We start from the raw sequence: 12,612 nt of genomic DNA on the forward strand, positions 1-12,612 counted from the left end.
CAGTATCGCGCCAAACATTGTCAGGATTACCGTCTCAATTCAGTTTAACCCTTGACGACGTTAGCGGTAGTTATAGTTCTGCCTTGGGAAGTGTAGCCTCTCAGGGTTACATATTGTTTGGGTTCTCCCCGAATATGACCTTGGACGATCTGATCTGGATTACTCCTTCAGGTCCGTAGTATCTTCCATGCAGTATTTCGCGGTTGAATCATATTCGTTCACACTTGTTGACTACTACTGACACACGTTGGATGTCCTTAATGAGACCTTGACAATACAGCTATACATTAGAGATCAATCTAATATTTAATAAAATGACAATCGTACGTAAACTTGTGATACTCGAGCGTGTTGTCAAATAAAAAAAAAACACCGTTTACATAATATATAACGTAAATAGTCTCGGTCATGGATCACAGGCGCACCAAAGTTGATAGCGGCGCCTACCTACTCACACGATGCACCAGTTGCCAGACATGCTGCATTGTCTGTGGTTTTCAGGATCAAAAGAGCTGCTGCAGATATGGTGAAAAATCTGGGATTGCATGTGGACAAATCGATTCGAGATCGATTGCGATAATTAGCGATTCGTGCACCATGAAAAACGACTGCGTTTGCATCAGCAGCAACAACGCCAGCCCAGGTTGGTAATATGAATAAAGCCGCCAACCAACGTTTAGCCGAGTTAATGCAAACTAGCACTGATTCGAAAATAGCAAACGCGGAAGCGGGAAGCGGATTACGATTGTGCACAGACAGCAAAATGCATTAGACAAAACGATATTTTTATGTTATGGTAAAATTCCAATATTTATTGAATATCACGTGTGAAATGGACGTGCCAGTGACGATAGATTGAAACAAAAGAGATTTTCAGTACTATTCGTACCTGGTTAAGGAGCCTAAATAAAACAGACCAAATATAAGTACAAGTGTACGACACGTCTCAGTATTTTCTCCCGTGTGAGGTCTTCCTAGAAATTGATGGAAAATATTTGTACATAATAGCGACGCCGGTACCAATTAAGCAGCAGCCAGTGCCCCGTTTAGAAAACGGTATCATGACATTGTTCAGCAATGTGTGTTATCTAATCGAAGAGAAGAAATTGAAATATGTGTAAGTAATTTTAAAGTTGCCACGACGATTATCAGACTTGTCAGATACAATAATGATTATGCAAGATGCACTGGACCGTCTATGATGTTTCACAAGGATGGATCAGACAATGCCGATCCTCTTCTGCATACGCTTAGGCAACCTCAACATCAAGTAGGCAATGCTACAGCGGATGTAGACGACATAGTTATTTGACGTTAACCGAAAGTTTTTTATTTTTTATTTCTGCCGCATCAAAAATAACTTCGCGGAGATTCATTATCGTTTTCGTGTGCTGTCAGTGACATACTCGGGTTTTGTAGAGACGTTCACAAACAGTCATGCTATATCGAGAGGGCAACAGCAAAGTTGCAAGGTGGCATGCTGAAGGTGTCGATGATGACAAATTTTTGTTGTCGAAATTAACATTGTGGGTACCTGTGCTAACCCCTTCGATCTTCGATGGCTGCCAAAACACGTTTGTTACCGTTTATCGGGTCTAGAGACACATTATCGCTGTCATTGTTCACGCTCACCACAGAATCGTACGCGAAGATCAACAACTATCAGGGCAAACTGCAACAAGGTTCAGCGCATTAAGACATGTATTCAGAGCGGACAAGGGGGGGGGGGGAGAGGCAACCGGAGATATATCCCCGGCGCCCCGGCCCATAAGAGGGCCCAGGACGAACACCACTTTTTAATTTCGTTTGAACAAGAAGTAGGAGAGCCCCGGGTGTTTCTTACCTCAGGGCCCGTATTCATTGGATTTAAAACCTTTAATCGGATAAACGGTGGATAAACCAGTAGCATGATGTCGGCTAAACGGAAAACGGCTAAACGACCATCAGGAACCCTTGCAAAGGTTTTGATTGACTTCACAAACAATCATGTTGTATCGGGCCATACACAAGCTGTTGTCATGTATGGTCCGAAACCACAACGTTGATACAGGTCTGCAGATTTCTCAGAAAGACTTCACTTAGTTTTACCTGATTTATTACTTTCGTCGGAACACCTGGATCTGGCTAAGCAGTATGTGGTTGACTCATACTTTCGTGCACTAGTACGTCATAATGAAATTTCCCGTTATTAGCGTATTGCTGTGATTCTCTCTGATAAGATGCTGTTGTTGGAGTGCATAGGTGGCCGGATGAGGGTCACTAATGCGACTGTGGAAAACTAGTTAAATTTTCTCAGACTCGTAATTGAACCTAATATGTTTTCCAAATAACAATGTCCAATCTGGATTTGAAGTTGCATACTCAGACGGGCGGAACAGTATGCGGATATCTTGTTGTCAAAACACTGCATGCACTCGCGAAACATCAATAGCACAAGCGCGAATTGGCATTGTCATTTAGAAACCTCGCGTCGCTAACAAACTACACTTGACATTATTCGAATTTCCTGTTGACTTTTACGGACGCGATCTTTCAGTGACCAGACGTGACGCTGCTCTTGATCTGACCAGGTTTGCCACCAAGGCAGATATAATCGAGTTTACTTGCCGGGATGTTGTTGACGTCGACGCTGTGATAGCTTGTGATTTTCCTAGATCAAACTAGAAAACTACAAACGTCTAACGCTAACGTGGACATTTAGGATACTGTGTTCAAGCTGCAAGGCCCCAACATGGACATCCTGGCCGATGTCACTGAGAAAGGAAAATTATAGACGCTGGTGTGTTGGTGTAATTTATACAAAATTACATCGACGATGTTAATACAGCAACAAAACAATACGTGGATGGAAAGGTGACCTCACCAGTGCGTGCAGTAACTTCACTGGGATATATAAAAATATTAACACGTGACGAAGAGAGAAAATATTAAGTTATCACAAGTGGTCGATTTAATTTCGGTGTCATGGTTACTTTGATTGACCTTAACCTCACATCTTAAAGGTGTGCGAGTCTGCATGGTATTTATTCATCTCATGAGGCACTAAAGACGATGGGGGTACGATGACAATATTGATTCACGATCAACTGCGTATTGATACATCGCTAACACGTGCCGTTAAAGACAACCAGTTTCAAGCATTTTTGAATATATGCAATAGCTTTAGTATTTTACAGTATTAGTAAGAGATGAAATTCAGTTCGAAGGACTTAACATCTATCTGGACGGGTTCTTAACTGTTTTTAATGTTTGTGTTTAAAATTCGTCATTACATATACTTGAAGGATTGCGAACTGTCAAGCGATGCCAGTAGTAAGGTGGGGTACATTAGCGACAATGGGAATTAGCATTACAGAGACCCCTGGGTCAGATTAGCGACAAGGGAAATTTAACATGGCGAAAAATCGTGGGTCAGATTAGCGACAAGGGAAATTAACATGGAGAAAAATCGTGGGTCACTCTAGCGACAAGGGGAATTTAACATGGAACTATAGTGTGGGTCTGTCTAGCGACAAGGGGAATTGAATATGGGATTTTTTTTAAAAAAATTTTTTAAATTTAAATTTAAATTTAAATTTAAAAAAAGGGTAGGCAATGGAAAGGCTATCTCTTTTCGAGAAATATGGCTGGCCCTGAAAAGGGCCTTTGGGTTTCTTCTTCTTCTTCTTCTAACTCCTTAACTTCTTCCACCAAGTCCTCACTTTTTCCATTATTCCTTTCTTCTTCTTTTTCTCCTCTGGCATCCAGTCTGAATGGCCCAAGGCTCTAAACTTTTCCTGGACTTTGATCCAATTCTCATTCATCCTCTCAAACTCTGTCTGTTTCTTTTTGCTTTCCACATCTTTTCTTTCTTCCCTCCATTTCACTTTAATCTTCTCTACTTCTTCCTCCATTACTTTTCTCATCAGATCTTCCCCTTTCTTCACCTTTTCCAATCCCCATTTTACATTTCTCCACTCTGTCCAGTACAATATTTTTTCTAGGAAGCACCGGACTTGGATGACATGATCCAGTGCTTCCTTCAAACTTCCCACTCTGAAGTAAGGTGGGTTAATGAAGCCTCTTGACTTACTGACTTCTTCTTCAATCATCCCTGCTATGATATCTCTTGCTGTCTTTAGGCCTTGAACTTGACTCGTTACAAAGTCTTTCATATCTCCATGCCTCCATTCCTCTTCTATTCTTCCTAAAACATATTCTACATCCATTATCCAGAAATAGATGTCTCTCAATAAATTAAATAGAACTGATACTTGAGTCATTTTTGTCTCAGTTATTCCTTAGAATGGTTCCAACATCAAACTTTGTGGGTTCTTATAGTGAAAGCGCGGACATGATGGAAAACATCCCCTAAAAAACATAAAATTGATCTTACCTAGATCATGACCAAACAACGCGCGGACGTGAAGGAAAACATCCCCTACTTTCTCATTTCATATAATAGAACCAAAACTATACTCTCCACATACGCTAAGAAACAATAAACAAAATCCATAATCTACTATCCACACAATCGTACGTGAGCGCTTACAAAACCCTAACTATACTCTTCACCTACGCTAAGAAACAATAAAGAAACCCATAATCTACTATTCACACAAACATACCTTAGCTCTTACAAGCACCAACACACAAACACATACCCTCACACTATCTTAAAAAAGAGTTAGTGTTTATATTCACACTACTCTACCTACACATTGGTAAATTGATGGTTATTTCTTTTCTGGAGTATTGGGTAGCCCTGAAAAGGGCTGTTTTTTGTTTGGAACTTCATGGACACCTGGTTAATGGTGGCACCTTCCAGGCCTGGCGCCGCATACACATCTTATCCCCCAGTTACTTTTTACCTTTTGGGGGGAGAGAGCAGAGGCAGGATATGTCGCTTCAGAATCCCAATTTTCGCTCTCTGGGATTCTGAAATTTCTTCTTCTTCTCTCCTTTTCCTCCTCCTCCTCCTCCTCTTCTTTGTATCTTCTCTCCTCCTCTTTGTATCTTCTTTCCTCTTCTTCTTTATATCTTCTCTCCTCCTCTTCTTTGTTTCTTCTTTCCTCCTCCTCTCTTATCCTTCCCTCCTCCACAATGGCTTCCGCGGCCAGTTCATTTAATATGCGCCTGGCATATTCCAGATGCACATGAAGTTCCAACAGTTTCTCCAGTCTCGTGTTCATTTTTGGTGTTGATCAATCAACAAGGGTAGTTGGATAGCCGAACGAGTTTCAATTTATAGTGAAAGCGCGGACGTGAAGGAAAACATCCCCCTAAAAACATAAAATTGATCTTACCTAGATCATGACCAAAAAACAACAACGCTCGGACCTAAAAGAAACACTCACTCACTTTTTTTATGCTACCCATCACTATTTTAAAATTTTTTATAAATCACTTCAATAGACTATCCACATACGCAAAGCAATCCAATCTAACCCCAAATATACACCTCAAACACCAAAAAAGACATCATTTTAATCTACTATCCATACCAACTTACTTAACCACTTACAAACACAAACACACAAACACATACCCTCACATCTTTTTAAAAAAGAGTTAGTGTTTATTTTCACACTACTCTACCTACACACATTGGCAAATCGATCGTTATTTCTTTTCTAGAGTATTTGGGTAGCCCTGAAAAGGGCTGTTTTTTTGTTTGCTATGGCACTCTTTTTAGTTTCTAAGAATGCGATGTCCTCTGAGGATAGACTTTCTGGCGATAGGTCTGCTTCTTTGGAAAGAGAAGAAGAACTCTTTGGTGTCGATACGACAATCGACAAAGCCTCTGTCAGCTTCAGGTTGCTGCTGCTGCTCTTGTTGTTGTTGTTGTTGCTGCTGTCTCTGAAGTCTGTACTTCTCTGTCCATTCTTCTTTTTCCCTATTCATTTCTTCTCTGAAGAGCTCTTCTATCAGGTCTTCAGTGATTTTTAACATTCTCACATTCTCTATTTCTTCTGGCTTCGGTATCAGACTGTGTCTGACCCTATGCAAATTCACGTAGGCTTCGTTGAGTTTAGCTAGTTTGGAGCACATCTTCTTAGGAGGATGAGTCGACAATGGATGGTTAGACTGGAAACAACCCGGGTCTTAAAGTCAAAGCGCGGACGTGAAGGAAAACATCCCCCACACGGTTTTTGAGTCGCAACGTTTAGTGAGTGTCATGAGAGGGATAGTAAGAAATGAAAGAGCATCAATCCAACATTCTTATAGCTAAACAAAAGACAAAGGCATTTTTTTCAAAACACAACATTTTTTATTCAAAAATCACTTAACACTAAACAACAACTCTAACATTTTTAACAATAATCCAACAATATAACATCAAACAATTTTTTTTCAAAACACAACATTTTTTATTCAAAAATCACTTAACACTAAACAACAACTCTAACATTTTTAACAATAATCCAACAATATAACATCAAACAATTTTTTTCAAAACACAGCATTTTTTATTCAAAAATCACTTAACACTAATCAACAACAACTCAAACATTTTTAACAATAATCCAACACTAAAAGTTTCTCCACTAGGTAAAGAGGGATAACAGTCTTCCATGGTTTCTAGTAATCTAGGATGACTTCTCTCAAACTGTTGATTTCTATGGTATTATCGAATTCTGCATACAGGATGACGTTCACCGTTTCATCAGGGTCTCGGTCTTTAAACTGAATTTCCACACGAATCTGACCGGATTTTATAGGGTGGAAATGTCCCTCGTCGCTGCCTTGGTCTGGAGTGAAATCGAAAGCCCACAAAGCGTAGCCTCCTGTATAATCCTCGTACGTAATACCGTGACTGGTATTGGTTCCTAACTGTCCGGTGGCTTCGTACAGGGACAAGTACGATCTCAAGTAATTCTTCTTGGTAAAGTCAGGTTCGAAAGGTCGGGTACACAAGGTCTTGCCATCGCGACTGACTTCGATTTTGGACACGCCAAAGTGTTGAAAGTAGAAAGGATTTTTTTCGGCAGCTCCGTTGAAGGCTGTATTCTCGACGATACCAACGATCAAACGTTTGGGTAACTGTCCTTGGAACAGATGATCTTCGATCATGGATCGCTGTCCCTTGGGAATGGTGAAGGTTTTCACTTCCACGCGTCGTATGGGATACTTGGCAGTCGTTCTGCTCAACGTCTGACTGATGTCGTTTCCCACTTTAGGTAACACTTCCACACGGCGTACGTAGAGTCTGGCTTCTAGGATTTTGGTTTTGTAACCGTCACTATCAGCCATCAAATGGAAAGCGGCACTGCTACGATTCAGTCGCAGGCGGACATCCACCCCGTTCAGCAAATACTTTTCTTGCAACCACATGTCCAAATGCAAACGATCCATCAGTTCTAAACTTGTGTCGGCTCCCGTGATTCTCTTTCTTCGTTCTACAAATCCATCATTGTTGTCTTTCTTTTCATCAGTTTCCAATATTTCAAACTTGGTAGGTTCGTCAGCTTCCCATACCACACAGGCATTGAGATGAGTGTTCTTGGCATCTATTCCGTACGTCAAGAGATTTTCCAGGTAGGCACGATAAGGGTAAGTATCCATGCTGCTACTGACCAGTTTGTTATTCAAGTACAAGTCCACTCCACTGAACAAGGAATGCATGAAATTGTTGACGGGAGCTACTGCTTCATCGTCTATAGCACCTCCAGTCTTATCTAGAATTTTGACTTTCAGGTACAAGTAACTGCTATTCAGATCGATGTAATCTTCGGGCTGTCCTTTGATTTCAAACTCGATGGGAGCGGAATCGGTCAGTGAGGAGACGGGGTGAAATTCCACCCACTGGGATTCTTGCATCGTCATCATCGTGGGGGGCATGGCAAACAGATCCAGTTCCGTCTTGGAACAAGCGCAAGATTCTCGGTGCATCATTTTTTTGTCTCTTTTCTCAATAATCGAAAACGTCTAAGTCTCGAACGGTTCTTCTTTTCTTGGCCTTTCTCGCTTGAAGTCTGGTGAAAGGGTGTTTTCTTCGTCGTCTCTTTCTGCCTTGTCCTTGCTGAATGCCTGACTCGGTAGCGTGCAGGGCATTTATAGGTGTTTCTCGTTGGCCTAAAATGTCTTTACCCGTTTGCAGCAAGACATTTTTGCCTGCCCTCATGAAGGCTTCTTTAGGGTTTTGTTTGTCGATGATGACATTTTGGAGAAATTCTTTGCCTTGCGTCAGTGCCGCATCTTTCAAGGCGTGCAATCCGCGTGTCACCATCGGTTTCAACACCGGGGCCACCGAACGAAAGGCCGATTTTAACATGTATCCTAAACCGTGTCCTCGCTGTCGAGCAGCCCCTCGGTACACTGGATACATGACTTACTTACGAGTCGTGAGAGAACCGTTTTCGAAAATGGAGTTTCACCGTGACTTTTCCTTTGGTGAATGGAATATTTTGTCCCAGATCTCCTTTTATAGCAATGTTGACCGTGTCCAAATACGACTTACTGACAGGTAAATAGTGAGGATGGACAAATTCGCGGTGGACGTGGTAAGTGTTTCCACCTTCCTCGTCAGCGTTCGTGGCAGAATCTACTTTGAAAGGAATGACACGCAGTAACGGTACGGAGGTGTGTCCCACCACGTTGTACTCCACCACATCGGAATACACGAACATCAAATTCAGTCCTTGGTTCAGTTCTACCGGGGCACGAAATAACTTGCTAAAAGACTCGTTGTCGTAAACGATGGGTAATTCGTTTTTCTTGAGCATGACCTTTCTCATGTCCATGTCTCCGCCCAACATGTCAAACAATTCAGGACAAAATAAAATGGACACGATTTTACTTCGTTCAAATTTCATCAAGAAGCGACGAGCTGCTTTGTGGTACTCCATGGTGACATTTTTGTTGACATGCTCCAAAGCTTTCAGAAACACGACATTAAACCTGGAGGTTATGGTGCTGACCAAATGTTGACCACTAAAATAATAGCCTGGGGGAATGAACAAGTGATAGGTGGTGTACTTTTGTGTACGGGTTTTCTTGTCATATTTGACATTGCTATCCATCCACTGTTGCATTTGCTCGTCATGAACTTCCACATCAAAAAAATTTTGATTGGGAAGGACATTGAGGACTTGGGTCGGGTGAATCATTTCTACTAAAGCCACTTCCCAATGGGCTTCGTGATCTAACTGGATGGCCTGAGGTAATTTGGCCGTGTAACAGCACAACGTGTTCTTGGGAAACACCTCCATGGAACTGTCACTGGGTAAAGTTAAGTAAAATTGGTTTTGGTGACTCATAATTCCAGAGTTCTGTGGCTGTCCGAGGGGTTACTGGACGTCAGAGGCGTGTCGCCGTCTAAAATGGGGTTCTGGTGGTGATTGAAGTGGTGACTGGCACTGGCACTGGACACAAGGTTCCCGGGGTTCCCGTTCGAGGTGAATTTCAGGGAGGGATTAGGAAGCAGGTAACCGATGCAACTGCTCAATAAAATGGTCCACAATTGTTTGTCTCCTTGTTGCAAACTCAAATTGGCGATGGTGGCCCCGATGACACAATACACCACGAAGATTTGGCAGAAAAAGACGATTTGCGTTTTAGGCACACGTTCTCCACACCACACCCACAAGGGTTGTTTTTGTAAATCTTGCACAGAAGAACTAGGGGAAGGAGGAGTGGTCGACGTAGCTGCGTCTGCTGTGTGAAAAGGCATGATGGTCACTTCTTTTTATAGTCGATGACTTGCGAAACGTCGATCCAAGAATCAAAACTGGGCGGATATCCTTTCCAACGTACTTTGACTTCTTTGACACGTCGTTTGCCCACTTTACGGGTTCTGCGTTCGAGAATGCTTTCGATGTCGTACACGTCGTCTTCTTTTTTGGTCACACGTTGTAACTCGGGCAAATAAAACGTTCCTTTGAGCACTTCTCCGTTCATGTCTTCCAATTTATAGACGGCAGGATGACGGCCATGCACTCGTCCAGTGACGCGAAACAATTCGGTCGTCCAGTAATTTAAGTAACCTTTGTCGAAAGTGCGTTTGGTTTTGCCAATGCGCACCAAATCTCCTACGGCTAACTCTCCACTTTTCTTGGGGACAGCCCTCGTCGGGGACGTACCAAACAGGCGCTCAAACACCAACACTTCGTTGTCGGGAGTCACGTCTTGCGGGGCACGTCCAATGCTTCGATGGTAAGATTGGTTGTACGCTTGCACCAGGTGCGGTAAGATGTCGATGTACTTCAGAGTGTGGTGATGCGTAAAATATTTCCACATGCGTTCTTTCAAAGTGCGTTGAAAACGTTCCATGATGCTGGCTTTGGTTTCGGGATTCTCGGTGGTAAAAAAATGAATGTCACGTTTCTTTAATTCTTTTTGGAAAGATTGGTTCAGAAATTCGGTGCCTTTGTCCGTTTGCCATCGAAGAGGGTGACGACCGCTTTGTTTCAGCACTCGTTGCAGGGCTCGCACTAACTCGCTGCTCGATTTGGAAGTCAAGGGTACGACCCAAGCAAATTTGGAAAAGACGTCGATGACACAAAACAAATATTTGTAGCCACGATTGTAGCTGGCCAAATGAGAGACATCGGCTAAATCGGCTTGCCATTGATGATCGATGCCTTCCACTCGGGTGCGACTTCTGGCAAACTTGCGTCGAATGGGTTTGTGTAAAGTGTAGGTAGCTTGTTCTTGTAACCATCGTTGCACTTGAGGTAAACGGAGACTTTTCAGTCGCGTTTTGGCAGCACGATACAATTTTTGAACTCCTGCGTAACCTGCAGGATGGGAGGGATCGTAGTAAATGCTGGCTAAGACTTTTTCCATTTTTTTGTGTTGGTTGGTGTGTTAATAAGGCACCCACTCTTGGAGGATGCTACTCTTTTTCTCTTGGGGTATTTTCTTGGATTGCAATCCTTTGCGTGTGCGACCGGCAATAGGTGTCGAAGAGGAGGAGGATGTCTGATATCGGGGATATCGGTTCTTGTTTCACTTCTGTCTTCACTTCTGTCTTCACTTTCTTTTTCTCTTGTGATGAAGAAGGGGTGGCCATCATCTTTTTAATCCATCCAATTCTGGAGGTAGGTGGTGTTGTTAACTTGCGTACTTTTTCTGGTGGAGTTTGAAACCCTTCTTCTTCTTCTTCTTTTTACCTTTTTCTGTCTTGGTCACTGGTACTGGTACTGGTGATGGTGCTGGACTTTTCATCAAGGTCTTAAAATCTTTCAGAGTGGGTAGAGCTGTTTCGTCTAAAGCTTTCTGGTGAAAGAGTTGCAGTCGTTGCAAGAGTTGACCGTACTTTTGCGATTTTTCTGTTTCGGACAAATCTTGGCGATCCATCAAGGACTGCAATTCGTGTTGTAACTGGGACATCTCGCTCAAATGGGGATTGGGAGGTAAATGCGGGGTGTGTTGTTCTTGCCACCGATGGTATTCCATCCATCGTTTGTAAGGCACTAAAGCTAGTTTTCGTCCTTCCATTGGGTTGTCAGGGGTCGATTCTGAGATCTTGGAACTTCCGAGGCCTTTTTATCTTGCTCCCACCAGTCCTCCCAACATGGTTCCCAAGACTCCTTTCAGTATGGGGCCTAACAAGAGAGGTAAAATACCTCCACGTTGCACTAACATCTTCTTTTCTTGACGAATGGGAATTTTCTTTTGAACCATTTGGCGAAGAACGTGACGATGTTTGCCTAAGCATTGTTTCTGGTGTTTGGACAAAGGGATCGTGCCTTTCAAAACGTTCAAACAACATTCGCACACGGTATCGATGACCTCTTTGGAGGCTGTTTGAATGAGTTTTTTTCGCAGGGGTGGAGAAGCTTTGGACAGGACAGATAACATGTCCCTATGTTTGGCTAAACGTGGTGGCAGTCCTTTCCTTTTCTTTCCTTGGGGTTTTCTGGAGGGTGACATCTTTGAGTCTTCACGAGCACCAAAAAACACTGATACCCGACTTGGTCACAGGCCTTTTTTATACTGGAACCCGTCGCCACTGATTGTCTTTACGTCGTATTAGTTTGAGGACAGGCATGACACGTCGTGCAGGGGTACGTAACGGACTAAATCGAGCCAGTTCTTGCTTGGACAAATCCAGCAAACTTTGTAACATGCCCGATCTTTCTTGAACTTTGATTTTGGGAGAAGGTACTTTGTGAGCAGCAGCCACTGCCACTAAATTGGAAGGTCCTGCCACTGGGGAAGTTCTTTTGGGGGTCATCAACGGAGAAGTTCTTGGTGTGATCAACGTCTCCAAGTACTCTTCAGTTCTGGGTGTCATTAACGGAGAAGTGGACAAACGTGAAGCTGCCGGAGACGCACTCACCGCCGTGGCAGATCGTGGTTTGCGAGTGTAAGGTTGCGTCCTGGCCGAAGTGCCTCTCTTGCGACTAGTTTTCTGTGGACTTTTCTTTTCCTGGGGGCTTCTTTTCTTTTTCCGGGGTGGTGGTGGTGTCTGGTCAGAGGAGGGTCCTGCCACTGGAGAAGTTCTCCTTGGGGACCTGGTGTTTTTCTTCTTGGGGCTTCGTTGGACTTTTGTCTTGGGGATAACTTTGGGGGCATTAGGATCCCATCTTAAGAGTGAGCGAATGATGACCCCTCCTAGAGTACCGCTCCCTCCAGGTTTCAAAATGATTTGCTTTTTGGTTTGAGTGTCGATGCGGGGATCGGCCA

The sequence above is a fragment of the Sinohyriopsis cumingii genome, chromosome 11 (assembly GCF_028554795.1).
Source record: "Sinohyriopsis cumingii isolate HCF-2022 chromosome 11, ASM2855479v2, whole genome shotgun sequence".
In the NCBI taxonomy this organism is placed as follows: Eukaryota; Metazoa; Mollusca; class Bivalvia; order Unionida; family Unionidae; genus Sinohyriopsis; species Sinohyriopsis cumingii.